The sequence below is a fragment of the Leptodactylus fuscus genome, chromosome 5, assembly GCF_031893055.1.
Source record: "Leptodactylus fuscus isolate aLepFus1 chromosome 5, aLepFus1.hap2, whole genome shotgun sequence".
NCBI lineage: Eukaryota > Metazoa > Chordata > Amphibia > Anura > Leptodactylidae > Leptodactylus > Leptodactylus fuscus.
The window spans coordinates 208,753,449-208,776,554 of NC_134269.1; the positions used below are offsets into that span (position 1 = coordinate 208,753,449).

Below are 23,106 nucleotides of genomic sequence, written 5' to 3' on the forward strand. Positions count from 1 at the left end.
TGCACACTTCCAGCTTCTCTCCTTTCATCCGTCCTCTTATCTAAATGTGGACTAAATTTCCAAGTTACGCCATGTTCACCAGAGCAACTTCTCTGTTGTTCTGGTCTTTTGGGGGACCCAAACAACGGAGAGGAGGACTGCTTAAACAGTGATTACCCACGGACCCCAGCAGACCCCTTTGGCTATAATCGGGTCTATCAGGTTTCTATTGTTTTTCACCTAAAAACCAGTGAAGGAAAAAGTTCTCCATCCACCCATTTTCAGGGGACTTTGCAGTAGAGTCTTCAATGGAGCCTCCGGCACAGGTGTGAACATAGCCTAACTCCTGCTGTATCTGGTATATCTTGCTAGAGTTAAATACTTTTTTCAATCTTTACACCACACATTGGTCGGCTTATTTTTTTGCAAAATTTTGGTGCACGGTTTTGCATTTTAAACTGCACCCACTTTTATTAAACCACACCCCTTACTGGCTAAACCACACCCCTTATCGATCGGGTCTCGAAGTTTCCTAAACCACCTAATAAATGTGATACAAGGCCTGTATTCCAGATTTAGCCCAGACCGGTCTTCTCCAGGACTTTCCGGCGTTGTCTCGTTCCGCCTGCTTCTGCAGTAGTACGTGTCGAACATCTGTGTTAGTTCTTTGTGTCTGAAGAGCAACAACTGTGATTGGGAGTTCAATGAAGTTATTGAATGGTTACGCCTGCCAACCACTGCGGCATTTTATGGTGACAAAAAGTATCTTTGTTGGATTGTAAAAGTATTTCGGCTTCCAAGTTTCGTGCAACCTTGGAAGGAGATCACAGCGCGGGCTGCTTGTACATCAGCCAGAAAGATTTCTCCTCTGTTGTCGCTTAATACACATTGCTCCCAGACACAACAGTGTCACTCACTCCTGGCAGGCATGGGTTTAAAGGGAAACCCCGGCCGGGACCCCATGTCGTTGGGGAATGAGACCAGACTACAATGTTGTTCCTGAGACTCCTACACTTAAGAAATTTGCCCCCTGAAGTGCGTCCTTGCAGGCGATTCCATCTGTTGTTATGATATTCTGTTACATTGTATCAGCTTAGCTCACAGATGATTGTCTAGACTGTATCCATCTGTAGCAATCTATCAGCTGTGTTCTTATTCACTGCAGAATTATGAGTGCAGCTCTGGAGGTAAGTAGAGGATATAACTTGCTCAACATTGTTAGCACATTATCCACAGGATTGGTCATGACGTCTGACTTTTTGGGGTCCAACCACGTGTACAACTGTACAAATGGAGGACACAGGACCCCTTTAATCAGGGCCCCCATGTAATACTTTGTATATAGCAATGAATAGTCCATGACACCAGAGCTGCCCCCTCCAGCACTGACTTCTGCTCCAGATCTTCTCAGGTTGTCCTGTTCTACCACATTCCTCCTTGCTGATACCGGCCAGAGATCGGCTCATGCATTTTAATACCTATAAAACTGCACCATGTGAATCCGGGCTGATTCCCGGAATCAATCACAAGTACTCAAGGTGTTTATACAAGAACAAAACATGGTGATTACAAGACAGATCTCTGCGGCTGTACATCAGCCGCCACCAGGGCCCGCGTGTTGGTAGTCCATAGGTTTAAGAAGATCAGGATGTTGTATGACATGAGGGTCTCATGAAGTGTCTCGTCTTGGGGTCCAGCTTATTTTTAGGGGAGGAGGCCACCTACCTATACACACACATGCATTCCCATATACATAGGCAGGTATACGGATATAATATTTCTGCTCCATCGCATTCACAAAGTAGTATGCTGTACTGCTATAATATAAATAGTACTGTCATACCATGCACAATAATTGTACTGCTATATCAAATACATAAATAAAGCTTTATACCATACATGTAAATAGTACTGCTAATATTACCATATATACCATACCTGTACTGCCATGTCAAGTTAATACATATTATCTCTATACAATATATATAAATATAACTGCCATACCATACATAATAATTGTACTGCTTTATCAAATCAAATAAATAAATAATTAGAAGCTTTATACCATACATGTAAATAGTACTGCTATACTATACACAATAGGTGTACTACTATGTCAAGTAAATAAATAGCACTACTATACAATACATATAAATAGTACTGCCATACCAGACATAATAATTGTACTGCTATATCAAATAAATAAATAGAAGCTTTACACCATACATGTAAATAGTACTGCTATACTATACACAATACTTGTACTGCTATGTCAAGTAAATAAATAGCACTACTATACAATACATATAAATAGTACTGCCATACCAGACATAATAATTGTACTGCTATATCAAATAAATAAATAGAAGCTTTACACCATACATGTAAATAGTACTGCTATACTATACACAATAGGTATACTGCTATGTCAAGTAAATAAATAGCACTGCTATACAATACATATAAATAGTACTGCCATACCATACATAATAATTTTGCTGCTATATCAAATACATAAATAGCACCACTATATCATACATAAAAGTACTACTGCTACACAGTAAGCATATATAGTACCATTATCCTGTACACATACATAACACTATCTAGTACACATAAATAACAATGCTATACTATGCACATTAATAGTACTACTATACAATGTTTGTTCTGTTATATAAAATAAACTTTATACCATACCTGAAAATAATTTGTGATACTATTCCCCGTAGATAGTACCGCTATACTATGCACATAAATAATACCGCTATCTTGTACAGATAGATAAAAAATGCTATACTATACATAGAAATAATACTGCTATATCATACACAATAGGCAATACTGATGTAAACATGGTGTAACTCGAGAGCTACAAAACAGCACAGCTCGCTGGGGCGGGGGGGGGGGCGATGATGTAACAGGCTGTGTCTATCTTCCTGCTCCCCCCCCCCCCCCCCTACATAGACACAGGAGGGCAGAGACAAGTGCTATATTATATCCATGTCCCTGGCAGGTAACCTGGGGTGTACATCTCCTCTCCTGGATTAGCAGATCTCGGTGTGACTAGAGGAACCCCGGGATAAATGTATATTTAGGATGTTTAATTCCAAGTATCCAGACTTTCCCCAGCTGTCAAAATGTGTCCAGCAATCTGCAGCAATATTCATCATCATACATATGAAGAGAATCTGAGCCCTGCCAGGGAACACAGTGAAACAGGAAATCTGCTGGACTCCGGGCAGCTGCCATTTGGCTGCCATCTTGCACTCGTAGCAAAAATCCTGTGCATGAGAAACTGAAAATATGAGCTTCCCAAAGTGTCAGCTCGGGGGGGGGTGTCAGTCATCAAAACAGCTCTGTAATATTTGTGGTACTACTTTACCCTCTGAAATCTGCAGAGGACAGATGAACAGTAATACTGCCAATATATCAATATATTATAGTATATTGTAATAGTTTAGTATCTCCAGACTGCATCCTTCCTGGTGCGTTGTAAGAGCTGTGCTATGTGCTATCTTACTCTGCTCCTCCTCCCCTCTCACAGCAAGTTCAGAAAGAGAAAAAAAAGTTGCAGCAGCATCCCCCCTCCCTCTTCTCAACTTCTCCTAATAAGATAAAGGGTGGAGTGAAGTGAGGTAAGTGATGTGCTATATGTGCGTTTTATCTGTTCCATTTCCGCTCTCATTGCCTGCACAGAAAAGGAGACAAGCTTCAGCTTCATCCCCCTCCTCCCTCTCCTCCACTTCTTGAAATAATATAAAAGGTGAGGACAAGTAGTACCTGGTCTGAAGTAAGAGCTGTATGTTTCACAATAAGAGAGAGGGCGAGAACAAGTCCTACCTGAATTGAGATAAGAGCTGCGCTATGTGCTGCTCGCCAATTAGATGTTTCCCTACCACTTTTCTTTCTCCCCTCTCACAGCATCCACAGAAAGAGAGAGAAGTTGCAGTAGCGTCCCCTACACCCTCTCCTCCATTTCTCCTATTCAGATAGTGGGCAAAGATGTGCTCTACCTGTTGTGAGGTAAGAGCTGTGATATGTCCTGCTCACCAATCAAATGTTTCCCTACCACTGTTCTTTCTCCCCTCTCACAGCATGTACAGAAAGAGAGAGAAGTTGCAGTAGCATCCCCTACTCCCTCTACTCCACTTCATTTCCTCCACTATTCAGATAAAGGGCAAAGATATGCTCAAACTGTTAAGAGGTAAGAGCTGTGATAGGTCCTGCTCACCAATCAGATGTTTCCCTAATTCTGCACCTCCCACCCTCTCTCAGCATGTATTCTCACGCTAAGATAAAAAGGGAGACAAGCTCTACCGACTGCAAGTAAAGAACTGTACTATGTGCTACTCACATTACATATTTCCGTACTTCTGTAACCCTTCCCCTCTCACAGCATGCATAAATAAAGAAGCTGCAGCAGCATCCCCCTCCTCTCTCTTTACTGCTTTACTCTAGATGTATTTTTAGTTACCAATTTGGATTCGAAAAATTTACATAGAGTTTGCAGGGAGAAAGGACAAAAGGATCCTGGAATAAAAAAAAGACACCCCCTTTACTGATAAGGTAGAAGACAAGGACCAGCTCTGTTTGTTGGGGTTAGAGCTGGGCTATGTGCTGCTCACCGATGAAAAATTTCCTTACTTTTGCCTCTTCTCACATCTGAGAGTTTGCAGTCTCACATGTACAGATATAGAGAGAAACTGCAGCCGCATCACCCTCCTCCCTCTCATCTCAGATAACTGTTTTGTGTATTAACCTAGATGGATTTTTTAAGCAACTTAGTAAATATTCCAGCCCAGACATTTATTTTTTGCGTTGTTAATGGGCTTCAACGTGTACAGCAGCCAGTGTGAAGAAGCAGAGCTGCAATGTAAAGCAAGGAGGATGACTTAAGTATAACTGGACTTGTTTTCTAATATCTTGATCCACTACCAGTCTTCCTGTGCTGAATGCATCAGGTGCCATTATGTATCCGTGTTCACACAGGAACCGCCACTTCCCTCTGCCCTAGAATATTCCACGACTATATTAAGCTGCTAATTACCCTGACTACATAATGCTGAACTAATTATAGACATAATGTCTTATCATTAATGACTTACCCGTTACAGCTTCCCCAGCCCTGCAAGCACAATCTATTAATATGGAAGGAAATTATATTAACCAAAAAGAAAAAAAAATAACAGTATTTTCTTCGTAGTTAATAAATTTTATTAGATTTACTAAGCAAATTACTCTAACAAAATGGAGCCCCATAATATAGGCAGTATTATAGTAGTTATACTGTATACTTGTACATAGGAGGCAGTATTATAGTAGTTATATTCTTGTACATAGGGGGCAGTATTATAGTAGTTATATTCTTGTACATAGGGGGCAGTATTATAGTAGTTATACTGTATTCTTGTACATAGGAGTAGTATTATAGTAGTTATATTCTTGTACATAGGAGCAGTATTATAGTAGTTATATTCTTGTACATAGTAGTAGTATTATAGTAGTTATATTCTTATACATAGGAGCAGTATTATAGTAGTTATATTCTTGTACATAGGAGGTAGTATTATAGTAGTTATATTCTTGTACATAGGAGCAGTATTATAGTAGTTATATTCTTGTACATAGGAGTAGTATTATAGTAGTTATATTCTTGTACATAGGGGGCAGTATTATAGTAGTTATATTCGTGTACATAGGAGCAGTATTATAGTAGTTATATTCTTGTACATAGGAGGTAGTATTATAGTAGTTATATTCTTGTACATAGGAGTAGTATTATAGTAGTTATATTCTTATACATAGGAGCAGTATTATAGTAGTTATATTCTTGTACATAGTAGTAGTATTATAGTAGTTATATTCTTATACATAGGAGCAGTATTATAGTAGTTATATTCTTGTACATAGGAGTAGTATTATAGTAGTTATATTCTTGTACATAGGAGCAGTATTATAGTAGTTATATTCTTGTACATAGGAGGTTGTATTATAGCAGTTATATTCTTGTACATAGGAGTAGTATTATAGTAGTTATATTATTGTACATAGGAGGTAGTATTATAGTAGTTATATTCTTGTACATAGGAGTAGTATTATAGTAGTTATATTCTTGTACATAGGAGTGGTATTATAGTAGTTATATTCTTGTACATAGGAGCAGTATTATAGCAGTTATATTCTTGTACATAGGAGCAGTATTATAGTAGTTATATTATTGTACATAGGAGGTAGTATTATAGTAGTTATATTCTTGTACATAGGAGGTAGTATTATAGTAGTTATATTCTTGTACATAGGAGCAGTATTATAGTAGTTATATTCTTGTACATAGGAGCAGTATTATAGTAGTTATATTCTTGTACATAGGAGCAGTATTATAGTAGTTATATTCTTGTACATAGTAGTAGTATTATAGTAGTTATATTCTTGTACATAGGAGCAGTATTATAGTAGTTATATTCTTTTACATAGGAGTAGTATTATAGTAGTTATATTCTTGTACATAGGAGTAGTATTATAGTAGTTATATTCTTATACATAGGAGCAGTATTATAGTAGTTATATTCTTGTACATAGGAGAAGTATTATAGTAGTTATATTCTTGTACATAGGAGAAGTATTATAGTAGTTATATTCTTGTACATAGGAGCAGTATTATAGTAGTTATATTCTTGTACATAGGAGGTAGTATTATAGTAATTATGTTCTTGTACATAGGAGCAGTATTATAGTAGTTATGTTCTTGTACATAGGAGCAGTATTATAGTAGTTATATTCTTGTACATAGGAGTAGTATTATAGTAGTTATATTCTTGTACATAGGAGCAGTATTATAGTAGTTATATTCTTGTACATAGGAGGTAGTATTATAGTAGTTATGTTCTTGTACATAGGAGGTAGTATTATAGTAGTTATATTCTTGTACATAGTAGTAGTATTATAGTAGTTATATTCTTGTACATAGGAGTAGTATTATATACGTAGGGATGTTGAGCTTAGTTTGCCAAGCAATTGCTGACTAATGGACTGAAAAATAACAACCTAAGTTTTCTTGGTCGCTGTTCCCCAGTTTTGCAGCAGTTTTAGACCCTATTTACATTATTACTTTGCATATTTCGATTTGGTCTGTGAAGCAGTATCGCCTACATAGTCCTGTAACCACAAACATTGTGAATCTTGTCACCACTTCCTTAAGACCTTCTGAGTGGCACCAAAAGAGGAAGTAAAAGTAAGACTATCGTATGTGACACTCTAAACACTATGTGAAATCTCAAAGGGGCTTGGGTAATATTTGAGGAAAGAGAATTTACCATTCACAGCGTTTCTATACGACTAGAATAAGCGGTTTGGGGGCTTTATTATTATGCCGTTTCTAGGTCCAACATCTTGTGCTGACTTCTTAAAGGGCTTGTCCAGTTTGTGAAACACAAGCTGCAAAGTGTCTAAAATAAAAAATAAAAAAAAAATCACTACTCAACCCCCGATTCTCCTGGTTATCCAGCACTGTCTCTCTGATGGTCCTCTCTGGTCTCTGTTTGGAATGGTCACATGCCCCATCATTGGCATCATGGCTCCCATTGCTGAGCTACAATGCCTGTATTAGGGTATGTGACTGCCGAGCTCTAGATCATAAATAAAGTGCTTTCACTACTATGAACATATATTAAAGGGAATCTGTCACCATAACCAGCCTATCAAGCCAGCCCTACAGATAGATAGGTTAGGGTACCCTGATTCAAACGGTGTTTTCCCCTTGTGAAACGCTGCCACCGTTGCTGAGATATCGCTGTTTTCTTGATATGCAAATGAGCCCCTGAGCAATGGCGGCCTCCTTGTTGCTGCAAAAACTCATTTGCATATGAAAAAAACAGCGATATCTCGGCAATGGAGGCAGCGATTCACAAGGGGAAAACACCGTATGATTCAGGTGACCCTAACCTATCTATCTGTGGGTCGGGTTGCTATGTCAAGTTCTGGTGACACACTCCCTTTAAGACATTATTCACTGCAGAAATTTTGATCTATTTATGCTTTAAAGGTGGAATTGACCTACAAACTTATTGACTGTTTTTAGTGACATTTTTGGAAGCTCTTGTGACACCTCGGCCCGCACGAGCTCCTTTTCTCATGGCTATGTAGCTGTGTGTTGCAGTCTCAGCTTTTCTTATCTTCTATCTTCTATGTCATGTAGACATGCTGAGGTTAGCCATTTAAGCATAGAGAAATAATATCTGGTTATCCTGCAACCAGTTCACATGAAACTATTAACCTTTGATTTCCTCAGCCCCAGCTAATAGCGAAGGCGACCTTGTCACGCTGACAGTCTCATCTGCTTCAGGCCTGAGAATTAAAGGGACACTCCAGGCAAACCTGATACATTGCCTTATGGCTAGTGCAGGGGTAGACCATGACATAAATATACGTATAATTCCTATGTCATGCCCCGCCCCCTTCCTCTCCACCCTACGCATAACATAGTGTATCATATATACTTTTACAAATATATTTATTACCCCCCAAATATCTAAAAAAAAAAAAATATCAAAAAATATTGCAAATAATAACAAAATAGTTCAGAAACAAGTTCAACTCTGCTCCATCTGCGTATACAGAGCCGATCCCAGGTCTCTTGAAGCCCCCTGGTAAAAATGTTTCAGTACCCCGGACAGGTCCTGTGTGGAGAGACCCTATGAGGAGGGGGCGACATTCCATGGTGTCCAGTAGGTTGTGAAGTCTATTAGGAGGGGGCTCCATTATCTGTAGTTTTGGGTATTTTTCATATTTTAATTGGACTATTTTTGTGATTTATTGGATTCTTTTAACCTACTATTGAACAAAAAAATAAGTTTTATTAATAGTAATCCATGCTTAGATAGATGTCCTTCATTGACAGCCACCCATGTAGAGGTTTTGGGAACAAGAAACCTCGATTGTTACCAACTGGAACTCTATTGTCTTTATCCAACAATGGCTTGGTAGAAGTCCATTAGGAGAAGGCTATATTCCCTGGTGTCCAGGGGGTCAGTAGAAGTCTATTAGGTGAGGGCTATGTTTCCTGGTGTCCAGGGGGTTAGTAGACATCTATTAGGTGACGGCTATGTTTCCTGGTGTCCAGGGGGTTAGTACAAGTCTATTAGGTGAGGGCTATGTTTCCTGCTGTCCAGGGGGTCAGTAGAAGTCTATTAGGTGATAGTTATGTTTCCTGGTGTCCCAGAGGTCAGTAGAAGTCTATTAGGTGAGGGCTATGTTTCCTGGTGTCCCAGAGGTCAGTAGAAGTCTATTAGGTGATAGTTATGTTTCCTGGTGTCCCGAGGGTGAGTAGAAGTCTATTAGGTGAGGGATATGTTTCCTGGGGGTCAGTGGAAGTATATTAGGTGAGGGCTATGTTTCCTGGTGTCCCGGGGGTCAGTAGAAGTCTATTAGGTGAGGGCTATGTTTCCTGGTGTCCAGGGGGTCAGTAGAAGTCTATTAGGTGATAGTTATGTTTCCTGGTGTCCCAGAGGTCAGTAGAAGTCTATTAGGTGAGGGCTATGTTTCCTGGTGTCCCAGAGGTCAGTAGAAGTCTATTAGGTGATAGTTATGTTTCCTGGTGTCCCGAGGGTGAGTAGAAGTCTATTAGGTGAGGGATATGTTTCCTGGGGGTCAGTGGAAGTATATTAGGTGAGGGCTATGTTTCCTGGTGTCCCGGGGGTCAGTAGAAGTCTATTAGGTGAGGGCTATGTTTCCTGGTGTCCCGGGGGTCAGTAGAAGTCTATTAGGTGAGGGCTATGTTTCCTGGTGTCCTGGGGGTCAGTAGAAGTCTATTAGATGAGGGTTATGTTTCCTGGTGTCCCGAGGGTCAGTAGAAGTCTATTGGGTCAGGGATATATTTCCTGGTGTCCTGGGGGTCAGTAGAAGTATATTAGGTGAGGGATATGTTTCCTGGTGTCCTGAGGGTCAGCTGAAGTCTATTAGGTCAGGGCTATGTTTCCTGGTGTCCAGGGGGTTAGTTGAAGTCTATTAGTGAAGGGCTATGTTTCCTGGTGTCCCAGGGGTCAGTAGAAGTCTATTAGGTGAGGGCTATGTTTCCTGGTGTCCTGGGGGTCAGTAGAAGTCTATTAGGTGAGGGCTATGTTTCCTGGTGTCCGGGGGTCAGTAGAAGTCTTTTAGGTGAGGGCTATGTTTCCTGGTGTCCTGGGCGTCAGTAGAAGTCTATTAGATGAGGGCTATGTTTCCTGGTGTCTCAAGGGTCAGTAGAAGTCTATTAGATGAGGGCTATGTTTCCTGGTGTCTGAGGGGTCAGTAGAAGTCTATTAGGTGATGGTTATGATTTCTGTTGTCCAGGGGGTCAGTAGAAGTCTATTAGGTGATAGTAATGTTTCCTGGTGTCCCAGGGATCAGTAGAAGTCTATTAGGTGAGGGCTATGTTTCCTGTTGTCCCGGGGGTCAGTAGAAGTCTATTATTGAAGGGCTAGGATTCCTGGTGTCCAGAAGGTTTGTACCTATAGGAAAGCTTTATGATACCTATAGGTAATGCCGCACATGCTATAGATGTGACAACACCAGGTCGTGTCCTTAGAGGACGTATATATTCTTTATCCCCCGGCCTATACTCCATGACTAATGCACCTTTTATGCCAACTTTGTCTTTATAGGGTAATAAACTTCTCCATGTACCAGATTTTTCTTGCAACTTTCACCTTTAAGACACATTTTATGAATGAAGTCACTGCTGTTCATAACAAGAACACACATGTGGTGTTCTAAGGAGTTCTGCAGCAGCTCTGCCAATAAGTGCTACACCTAAAGAAAAACCTCTAGAATGGCCCCCACGCAGTATAACAGCCCCATCCCCCGCACGCACACTCTATTGTCCCCTCGTAGTATAATGTCTCCTTGCAATTCTCCCACAGTATAATGCCCCCCTATTGGCCTCCACACAGTATAATGCCCCCCATTGCTCCACACAGTATAATGCCCCCTATTGGCCCACATACAGTATAATGCCCCCTATTTGCCCCCACACAGTATAAAGTCCCCTATTGACCCCCTCATAGTATAATGTTTCCTATTGCCCCACACAGTATAATGCCCCCCTATTGGATCCCACACAGTATGATGCCCTCTATTGGCCCCCCACACACAATATAAAGTCCCCTACAGGCCCCCACACAGTATACTGTCCCCTATTGACCCCTCATAGTATAATATCCCCTATTGGCCCCCACACAGTATAATGTTCCCTATTGGCACCTACACAGTATAATGTTCCCTATTAGCCCCCCACACAATATATTGTCCCCTATTGACCCCTCATAGTATAATGCCCCCTATTGGCCCCCACACAGTATGATGCCCCCTATTGGCCCCCACACAGTATAATGCCCCCTATTGGCCCTCACACAGTATAATGCCCCCTATTGGCCCTCACACAGTATAATGCCCCCTATTGGCCCTCACACAGTATAATGCCCCCTATTGGCCCCCACACAGTATGATGCCCTCTATTGGCCCCCCACACAAGTCCCCTACTGGCCCCCAGAGAATATAATGTCCCCTATTGGCCCCCCGCACAGTATAATGTTCACTATTGGATTTATAATTGCTAAATAGATTTGCCATTCAGGATTCTGGAAAAGCTGGGCGATAACCCAATACGACTTCCATCACATCTCCTGCACAGGTTGTCAGCCAGCAGAGATTCTATGGCAGTTTTATACGTGAAATGTATTTGCCATTCAGGAGTCAGGGAAAGCTGGATGACAAGCTGGGATTTGCCATTGCTTGCTGCTGTCCCGGCGGCGCAGCCCCTGTGTGTTGCCTGCATAGCGCTGGTCCTGTAATATCACAGAATGGGAGGAGATGAGCCGGGGACTGGGGTGGAGGGAGGGGAGGAACTCACAGCAAGCAAGGATGGCAGCAAAGCAAAAAAGGATCAAGCCTTAGACAGCTCCACGCCAGGGCCAGGGATTGTCCTGTCTGGAGGAGACCACACGTGGGGTCTATGTGACTGTCACCCCCTCCCCAGCCCCCTTGTCCCCCCCTAAACCTTCGTATCCTTGCCTCAGTCTGACAGATCCCTGAGATCTCCGACATCTACCCTGGGATCCTCTGCAAATGCAAGAAGCCTCAGCGCAGTCAATCAGGTGAGTCCTCATTACCTGGGGGCGCCCAATAACTTGTCACTCCCCTGCACCCCTTAAATTACTACCCTTGCATCCTTGCCTTTCTTCCAGCCCCGAAGCGGTTAACTGCATGTATTTTCCCTGCACCCCCCCCCCCCTTCCCCAAAGGCTGGGAGTCTTCCATATATAAACAGGGTTTTCCTGTGTCCCCTCCGCTTGCACAAGCAATTGCTATTGACGCTTACAAGGAGATGCCAAAAATGTGCCTGAGCCAATGCCCTTAATAAGACGCTATGTGACAGAGCCGGGTATCACGCAGGCACCACAAGTGTAAACATTGCTTCATGCAGATTATTGCGGTTTACGGGAATATAACACCTTGTGGCGGAGCGGACGGATAGCGTGCTGAACGGTGTAAGGAGAGGTAAACCTCCGAGACGTCTGGAGGGATCCCCCTGCTTAATGTGAGGAGGAAAGGAAGAGGGAAAAAGGTTCTGGACTGATACATTGTAACGGAATATGTGATACGTCGTAGCGGAATAAGTGATACATTGTAGCGTAATAAGTCATATGTTGTAGAGGAATATGCCATACGTTGTAGCCAAATATGTGATCCATTGTAACGGAATATGTATTACATTGTAACGGAATATGTGATACATTGTAGCGGAATAAGTGATACGTTGTAGCCAAATATGTTATACATTGTTGCGGAGTATGTAATACATTGTAACGGAATATGTGATATGTTGTAGCCGAATATTATATACATTGTAGCAGAATATGTGAAATGACTAGTTTATTATATTACGGTAATATATATACAACTAAGTTGCGGTCAATCTAGAAGTCACAAGTGATTGCAAGAAATGGGATAGATAGATGTGTGACATAGATAGATTATAGAGAGATAGATATCAGATAGATAAATATGAGATAGATGATAGATAGATAGATAGATAGATAGATAGATAGATAGATAGATAGGATATAGATAGATAGATAGATAGATAGATAGATAGATAGATAGATAGATAAATAGGAGATAGATAAATGATAGATAGGAGATAGATAGATAGATAGATAGATAGATAGATAGATAGGATATAGATAGATAGATAGATAGATAGATAGATAGATAGATAGGAGATAGATAGATAGATAGATAGATAGATAGATAGATAGATAGGAGATAGATAGATAGATAGATAGATAGATAGATAGATAGGAGATAGATAGATAGATAGATAGGAGATAGATAGATAGATAGATAGATAGATAGATAGATAGATAGGAGATAGATAGATAGATAGATAGATAGATAGGAGATAGATAGATAGGAGATAGATAGATAGATAGATAGATAGATAGATAGATAGATAGGATATAGATAGATAGATAGATAGATAGATAGATAGGAGATAGATAGATAGATAGATAGATAGATAGATAGATAGATAGGAGATAGATAGATAGATAGATAGATAGATAGATAGATAGATAGGAGATAGATAGGAGATAGATAGATAGATAGATAGATAGATAGATAGATAGGAGATAGATAGATAGATAGATAGATAGATAGATAGGAGATAGATAGATAGATAGATAGATAGATAGATAGGAGATAGATAGATAGGAGATAGATAGATAGATAGATAGATAGATAGATAGATAGATAGATAGATAGGAGATAGATAGATAGATAGATAGATAGATAGGAGATAGATAGATAGATAGATAGATAGATAGATAGGAGATAGATAGATAGATAGATAGATAGATAGATAGATAGATAAATAGGAGATAGATAAATGATAGATAGGAGATAGATAGATAGATAGATAGATAGATAGATAGATAGATAGGAGATAGATAGATAGATAGATAGATAGATATGAGATAGATAGATAGATAGATAGATAGATAGGATATAGATAGATAGATAGATAGATAGATAGATAGAAGATAGATAGATAGATAGATAGATAGATAGATGATAGATAGATAGATAGATGATAGATAGATAGATAGATAGATAGATAGATAGATAGATAGATAGGAGATAGATAGATAGATAGATAAATAGGAGATAGATAAATGATAGATAGGAGATAGATAGATAGATAGATAGATAGATAGATAGATAGGAGATAGATAGATAGATAGATAGATAGATAGATAGATAGATAGATAGATAGGATATAGATAGATAGATAGATAGATAGATGATAGATAGATGATAGATACATAGATAGATAGATAGATAGATAGATAGATAGATAGATAGAAGATAGATAGATAGATAGATAGATAGATAGATGATAGATAGATAGATAGATAGATGATAGATAGATAGATAGATAGATAGATAGATAGATAGGAGATAGATAGATAGATAGATAGATAGATAGATAGATAGATAAATAGGAGATAGATAAATGATAGATAGGAGATAGATAGATAGATAGATAGATAGATAGATAGATAGATAGGAGATAGATAGATAGATAGATAGATAGATAGATAGATAGATAGATATGAGATAGATAGATAGATAGATAGATAGATAGATAGATAGAAGATAGATAGGAGATAGATAGATAGATAGATAGATAGGAGATAGATAGATAGATAGATAGATAGATAGATAGGAGATAGATAGATAGATAGATAGATAGATAGATAGATAATAAATAGATAGATAGATAGATAGATAGATAGATAGATAGGAGATAGATAGATTGATAGATAGATAGATAGATAGATAGAAGATAGATAGATAGATAGATAGATAGATAGATGATAGATAGATGATAGATACATAGATAGATAGATAGATAGATAGATAGATAGATAGATAGAAGATAGATAGATAGATAGATAGATAGATAGATAGATGATAGATAGATAGATAGATGATAGATATATAGATAGATAGATAGATAGATAGGAGATAGATAGATAGATAGATAGATAGATAGATAGATAGATAGGAGATAGATAGATAGATAGATAGATAGATATGAGATAGATAGATAGATAGATAGATAGATAGATAGATAGGAGAAAGATAGATAGATAGATAGATAGATAGATAGATAGATGAACGTCACATTACAATAAGCTGGCATGTTTAGGACCAATCAAATTCTGGTCTGTCAGTATGTGATTAGAGTTAGTGCTCAGGTGCTAGGCCTGAAGACAGAGGTAAGAGTAGCGTGGTCAGTGTGGTATAAGAAGGATGTATACAATTTTACACTCCAATGCTTTCTGCTCCCTCTTGTGGCCAGGTACATGTCATACCTCGAACCTGCTGATGAGTCTTAAAGATACAGATAGGTGACGCCCTCATGGATGGTGACATGTGGACTGAAACACCTTACCTATTGCCTTTTCTTAGCAGATAGATAGGAGATAGATAGATAGATAGATAGATAGATAGATAGATAGATAGATAGGAGATAGATAGATAGATAGATAGATAGATAGATAGATAGGAGATAGATAGATAGATAGATAGATAGATAGATAGATAGATAGGAGATAGATAGATAATAGATAGATAGAAGATAGATAGATAGATTATAGATAGATAGGAGATAGATAGGTAGATAGATAGATAGATAGATAGATAGATAGATAAAATAGGAGATAGATAGATAGATAGATAGATAGATAGATACAGATAGGAGATAGATAGATAGATAGATAGATAGATAGATAGATAGATAGATAGATAGGAAATAGATAGGAAATAGATAGATAGATAGATAGATAGATAGATAGATAATAGATAGATAGGAGATAGGTAGATAGATAGATAGATAGATAGATAGATAGATAGATAAAATAGGAGATAGATAGATAGATAGATAGATAGATAGATAGATAGATAATAGATAGATAGGAGATAGGTAGATAGATAGATAGATAGATAGATAGATAGATAGATAGATAAAATAGGAGATAGATAGATAGATAGATAGATAGATAGATAGATAGATAATAGATAGATAGGAGATAGGTAGATAGATAGATAGGAGATAGGTAGATAGATAGATAGATAGATAGATAGATAGATAGATAGATAGATAGATAGATATTAGATAGACCATGCAGTGCTTATAAGGTTTCAGTTTGTCATTGTCCTGTCACTATCCCAGGCATGTTGATGTGTTGCCGCTGCAGATATTCCAGGATTTATGACATCCGATGGAAGGTTTGTGGTGCTCCTTCTATTGTTGGGTCTTCCTGCTTTGCCTTATGGGACGGATCCCATTGATTTATGTAGACTATAGTTAACATGCAGAAGAGAATGTATTTCTCCAGACTGCAAGGTAGGAGGATGGATCTGAAAATTAAATTGGGACAAAGTGTTCCCATGAGCGACCACGACCGCAATAACATTTATGAGGAGCTACTCAAAGTGATTTTCGGGAACTAGGATGCTATTCATACAGGATCAAACTCTGGATTATCCTATGGATTATCTGGACTGTCCCATCTGTATCCATTCACGTCACGCACATGCATTATAGGTCTGGGGTCAGCGGCCTCCACTAGGAGAAGTTTGCTGCGTGTATGTTTATATAGCTTACATTCACTTCAATAAGAACTGTATACATCTGTCTGCAGGAAGCTCCCCCTAGAGGTGACTGATGGAAACCAAAATTTTATGATACATTTTTCATGTATTCACAAGATAAGTGGTAGATGTACGATTATTGGGGTTCTGACTACTGGGATCCCCACCAATCGCAAAAACGGGCAGTCCAGTGTCTGCCACTTGACAACAGCGGAGATCAGGCATGCGCACTACCTCTATATTCAAGGCCAGGGGACTGATGAAGATAGCCAAACGTTGTACTGCGGTATCTTCACTAGCCCCGTAAAGATTGAATGGAGTGGTAGGGCTCCTGCATCACCACAACTCAATACATACAGGAGTCATACGACCCCTGTAATGAATGGGTGTCCAAGCAGTCAGACAACCAGGGTTCATAAACTTATCTCCTATCACACGTGAATAGGTGATAAATATTGGATGAAACCATCAAATTCTATAGATGTTAATATGAGATTCACTGGTTGCACTTTTTATGAGGGGGCACACTACTGGCAGCATTAAATATTGGGGCACTCTGTTCTACTAGAAACAGTTAGGCAAGGGTGTGGCCTATATTCATGGGTGGGGTTTATATGGAAAACGAATTCAAGGCTCTTTGAAAATAACTCTTCAAATAGACATTATAATAGGATAAAGGGGTTTATGGAGAAACTCTACTGGTATGTTTACCTAGGCCATTCTGATAGTGTTTCCAATAGAAGTAGTTAAGCCTGGGTGTGGCCTGTACTCATGGGTGGAGCTTACATGGGAAAAAAATTCAATGCTCTTTGAAATTTACTCTCAAAATAGATGTAACAATAGGATAAAGGTGTTGGTGGATATACTCTACTGATACTACTTAAAGTGGAGCTCTCTGGTGTTGCTGCAAATAGAGACAATTCAGAAAGGGCGTGACCTATATTCATGGGTGGGGTTTACATGGAAAAACAATTAAAAAAATCTTTGAAAACTATTCTTAAATAGATGTAGCAATAGGATAAAGAAGTTTTTAAACATCCTTTACTGGTATTGTTTATTGGGTATTCTACTGGTACTGTTTAAGTGGGCCACTCTAATGGTGTTGCTAATAGAGGCACTTAAGTCTGGGTGTGTCCAGTACTGGGGAGGGCTTTACATGGAAAAAACTCAAGTCTTTTTAAAAACTGCTCCTGGGGTAGCAATAATATAATGGAGTTTATGTAGATACTGCACTGGTAATTTTTTGCAATGGTCACTCAGTTGGTGCTGCTAATAGAGTTACTTAAGCCACAGTGATACCTGTACTCATGGGCGGGGTTTATCTGGAAAATGAATTCAAGTCTCATTGAAAATTACTCTCAAAATAGATGTATCAGTAGGATACATGACTTTATAGTGATACGCTACTGGTACTATTTAATGGAATACTCTACTGGTACTGTTTAAGTAATCCACTCCAGTACTGCTAATAAAGGCACTTAAGCCAGGGTGTGGCCTGTACTCAGGGGTGGGGTTTACATAGAAAAATAAATCAAAGTTCTTTGAAAAAGACTCTTAAAATAGATTCAGCAATAGCATAAAGGAGTTTATGGAGATATTCTACTGGTACTGTTTACGTGTACCACCCTGATGGTGCGGCTAATAGAGGCACCTAATACAGGGTGTGGCCTGTACTCATGGGTGGGGTTTACATAGAAAAAAACTTGAAATCCTTTGAAAAGTTGTAGCATAAAGGAATTTATGGAGATACTCTATTGGTACTATTTATGTGGGCCGGTCCTGATGGTGCTGCTAATAGAGGCAGCTAATCCAGGGTGCGGCCTGTACTCATGGGCGGAGTTTACATGGATAAAGAAGTCTAGGCTCTCCATATAGATGAAGCAATAGAATAAAGGAGTTTATATGGAGTATGCTTATGCCACAAAGGCAAATATGTTCCCCTTGAGTTTTAGGTAGTTTCCGGGGGTAGTAAATAGATGGTGGGGATATATAGGCACCAGACTGGCCCTCATTTGGCATCTGTAGCCCTATGTATATACACATGTATTTTCTCATCCACCACTACAATGTTACCGTCTCTGCTTTGTCCCCCATAGTGTTGAGCACATGATATGCTGTTGCTGTGGCAGAATTTGCTGTTTGCTGCAGTCGTCAATCACTCTGAGGCTCCGGGTGATTGACAGCTCCGCAGCTTACATTAAAACTAATAAAAAGGGAGCCTTTAAGGCATTGATGCTGTGTGTGAATACCGGCCCCAGTCAATGATTTACTTTAATGCTGGAGACTGGCAGTTACGGTGTCCTCCGTCAGTGGTGCAGCTGCAGAACTGATGCTAGTTGGCCGCACGCTGCAGACAGTATAAGGGTAGGGGGTGTTATGGGAGGGGAAATGTGTACTCATCAGACCCCCTTTTTATTTAACCTATAGGGAGAGGTTAACTTGAAATGGGGTCCTCTACCCTGGACCCCCCTGTACACTCACACACTGCATACAGTATAGCTATGAGCACTGGAGGGACATAAGATGAGCCCCTGTATACGGATAGACACCAGAAATGTGTCAGCATGCTAGGCGTTATTAGTCTGGGGTCTGATATTAATTCAGAGGTCTGGTTTGGGATCTAATATTAATATAGGGGTCTGGTCTGGGGTCTGATATTAATATAGAGGTCCGGTGTGGGGTCTTATGTTAATATAGGGGTCTTGGGTCTGATATTAATATAAAGGAATGGCCTGGGGTCTGATATTAATATAGGGGTCTGGTCTGGGGTCTGTTATTAATATAGGGGTCTGGTCTGAAGTCTGATATTAATATAGGGGTCTGGGGTCTGTTATTAATATAGGGGTCTGGTCTGGGGTCTGGTCTGAGGTCTGATATTAATATAGGGGTCTGGGGTCTGTTATTAATATAGGGGTCTTATAATAATATAGGGGTCTGGGATCTGATATTAATATAAAAGAATATCCTGGGGTCTGATATTAATATAGGGGTCCGGTCTGGGGTCTGATATTAATATAGAGGTCTGGTCTGGGGTCTGATATTAATAAGAGGTCTGGTCTGGGGTCTGTTATTAATATAGGCGTCTGGTTTGGGGTCTGATATTAATATAGGGGTCTGGTCTGGGGTCTGATATTAATATAGGGGTCTGGTCTGGGGTCTGATATTAATATAGGCGTCTGGTTTGGGGTCTGATATTAATATAGAGGTCTGGTCTGGGGTCTGATATTAATATAGGGGTCTGGTCTGGGGTCTGATATTAATATAGGCGTCTGGTCTGGGGTCTGTTATTAATATAGGGGTCTGGTCTGGGGTCTGATATTAATATAGGCGTCTGGTTTGGGGTCTGATATTAATATAGGGGTCTGGTCTGGGGTCTGATATTAATATAGGGGTCTGGTCTGGGGCCTGATATTACTATAGGGGTCTGGGGTCTGTTATTAATATAGGGGGTCTGGGGTCTGATATTAATACGGGGATCTGGTCTGGGGTCTGATATTAATATAGGGGTCTGGTCTGAGGTTTGATAATTATATGAGATCTGGTCTGGGGTCTGATATTAATATAGGGGTCTGGGATACACAAATCACAGGATCACATACAAATATGGCCGAACAGCAACTTCCTAGGTTTGGTCTCACCTCGAGGGAGTTGCACAAAGGCAGACACAACCCTGACAATGACCCTCAGTTATCCCTCCTGGCTAGTCTCCGCCCGGGTTCCTTTGGCTGCTGCTCGTGATCCATAGGAAAATATACCGTAATATATATCAAAATGAGGAAAGAAAGGCCCTTAAAACAAGCGCCGCCAAAATACAATGGGAACCGATATCTTAAAGGGACTCTGAGCCGGTGACGCCAAACTGAGACTCCGACACAGATGTGAACACAGCCTTACTAGATGCAAAAAAAATTCTGGTCATATATGTTAGCTGTATCGTGGCCGAATCTGGCGGTTTTGGCATAACTGGCTGACTCTCTCACGGTCTTGGCCTGGTCTTGGACAGTGGAGGGGATCGGGAGAACATACGCTTGGCCGATGAGGTACGAGGTATGACCCGGCCTCCTTGTATGACCCGTACTTTGGTAGGCCCCATTCTCATGATCTCAGCCCCGCACCGCCAGGTTTTAATCCTCGGGCTCTGTGTAAACTAGGACTTTATTAGCTTTTAAAAAAACATTGAAAAATTGTTGACATTCCTCGCTTGGCCGCCCTGTAACCGCTCAGATCTTGTTTTTTCTGGGCTCTTGACCTGCGGGACTACTGAATGAAAATGTCAAGGAGCGAGACGCTGACATCAGAGCTCCAGCTGTTACCCCATGAAATCCCCATTAAGTTTCTGCCCCGCCAAACACCGGCATAAGGTAAACAGGGAATATTTACCTCATTGACTATTGGTTTTAAAGAGATCGGCCAATTTTGCACAAAAAAAAAAATAAAATAAAATTTCAAAAACATTTTTACAAAAAGTTAATCAAAAAAATTTCAAAAAGTTACTCGATTATCTTTGAACATAGAATGTGATGGAAAGGAAGCCAAGTGGCCATATGGGAAAGACTTCTTGCTATGGGCCTATTGGGTGTCTCAATTGCCAAAACAAATATTTTTAGGCCTCTCTATGGATATACAGTGGAAAACATTGGAGGTATACAGATAGGAATACTCCGACATATACCCAGGGGTGAACCATGGCTTTCTGCCGCCTGAGGCGGACGTCAGAAAGCTGCCCCCCCCCCCCGGAGGAGGGGGCGTGGTCGAGCAGAAGGGGGCGGGGCCTAGCGGAGCAAGCGTCTTGAGCAGGGAGGGAGAGGACCTGCTCTCTGCCTGAGCGTGAGGGGCGGCCTCCCCAATCCACCGTTCAGTGACGGTGACCCTAAGCCAGTCCAGGCCAGCTTGTCCTGGACTGGCTTAGGTCACCAAAAATGCCGCCCTCCCCGTGGCCCTGGCATAGCGCCGCCTGAAGCGGTCGCTTCAGGTCGCCTCATGGGAGGTGCGGCGCTGCATATACCACAAGGTAGATTTTCCTTATAATTGGAGCTATTATGGTGTAAAATATAAATTATTCTGGAAGAAATTTATAAAAAATTATGGAATAAAAAAAAAAAAAAAAAATTGTAAAAAAAAAGTAGAAAAAAATTACACAAAAATTTTATTTATGACAGTGATTTTATGGGACGGGGAACACTAAAGGAATACTAGGATGCTAAAACATAAATGCATTCGAATTTATTTTTGCTAATATTTGCAAAAATTACAAAATATTCATAAAAAGTTTTGTTTTTCACAAAAAAATTGAGAAAACAAAATTAGGTGGCCAGATTAGAGTAAAATTTTTTTTTTTTTCTAAAGTTATCTCTGCTAGGGTTGAGCGATTGGGATTGGAAACGATCGGATCCCAATCGGCGCTCGAGCAAATTTCACGCTCGGGATCGGCTGGAACATGATCTCAAATCGGATTTTAAAATCGATCCTGAAATCTCAAGATTGGCTCAACCCCAATCTCTGCTCTTGTTTACAGTCTGTGTCTGGTTTTGCAGTTCAGTCCTTGGGGTATTTTTGGCTTTGAGTTGCAGGATCAGACGGGGTCATAGACAGGAGAGGGGATGTTTTTGGAAGGCCAAAATTACTCAAAAAAGGTTTAGGCCTTATTCAGGTCTTATTCTTCTTGTCCAAAGCATAAAGCAACCATTTAAGGAAGTTATGATGGGACCCGCTCCTGTTTTTGGCCAAAAATTAAGAATCCTAACATGGACCGAAATGATATGGTTCACGGTATAAAGTATCCTATCACACGATCAAGTGCAATATAATAAAAAATTTAATAAAAAAAAAAATCAAAAATAATTTCAAAAAATTTCTGACCACTTTTACCTTTGTCTTGGGTCACTGGGGTGGAATATGGGATCTGGTCTCACCAACGGTAGATGGGGCCAGGTATCCACACAGGTTACTGTAAAGGACACTCGGAGGTCGTCTATTTTTTGCCCAGCCCCTTGCCCCTTAGTGTAAAATTTTTGGTAGAATCAGAGTTGACGGAAAAACCTGGAGACTCGCTGGCCTGAGGTCACAACAGAAAGGCAAAACTTCTCATACAAAATCTCTCTCCATCCTCTAAATTGTAAGTTTTCTGTAAATTTTTGAAATCCGTTTCTCTTCTCGTGTGAATTTTTTTGAATTAAAATTTTGGATGAAGGATTGTTTTTGCAAGGAGAAAAAGTTGTATGCCAAAAAATCTACCTACTATCTGACCTGTGGTAATGGTCATAAAATTTGCTTGTGTTTTTTTATCCCATAAGGAAACAAGTCACTGCTGTTTTTGAGTGATTTTACCCCCAAAATAATAGTGTAGGCCTTGCCTTAAAAAAAAAAAAAAAACTCTGTTTTTGTCAAACCCCTTTAGTTTGAAGGGTCTCATCACAATCAACTGGTTAC

At 39.8% G+C, this 23,106-nt stretch overlaps 1 protein-coding gene across 7 annotated transcripts in view; it reads left to right on the forward strand.

Moving 5' to 3' along the window:
• Window positions 1–3,598: 3,598 nt before the first annotated feature.
• PRR5 (proline rich 5) overlaps window positions 3,599–23,106 on the forward strand; it is a 76,504-nt gene continuing 56,996 nt past the window's right edge. For 2 of the 7 annotated variants that reach the window (XM_075275154.1, XM_075275162.1), the window contains exon 1: window positions 11,840–12,110. The gene's annotated coding sequence lies outside the window, so the exon portion shown is untranslated. The other 5 variants (XM_075275158.1, XM_075275161.1, XM_075275156.1 and 2 more) reach the window with 5 other exon arrangements.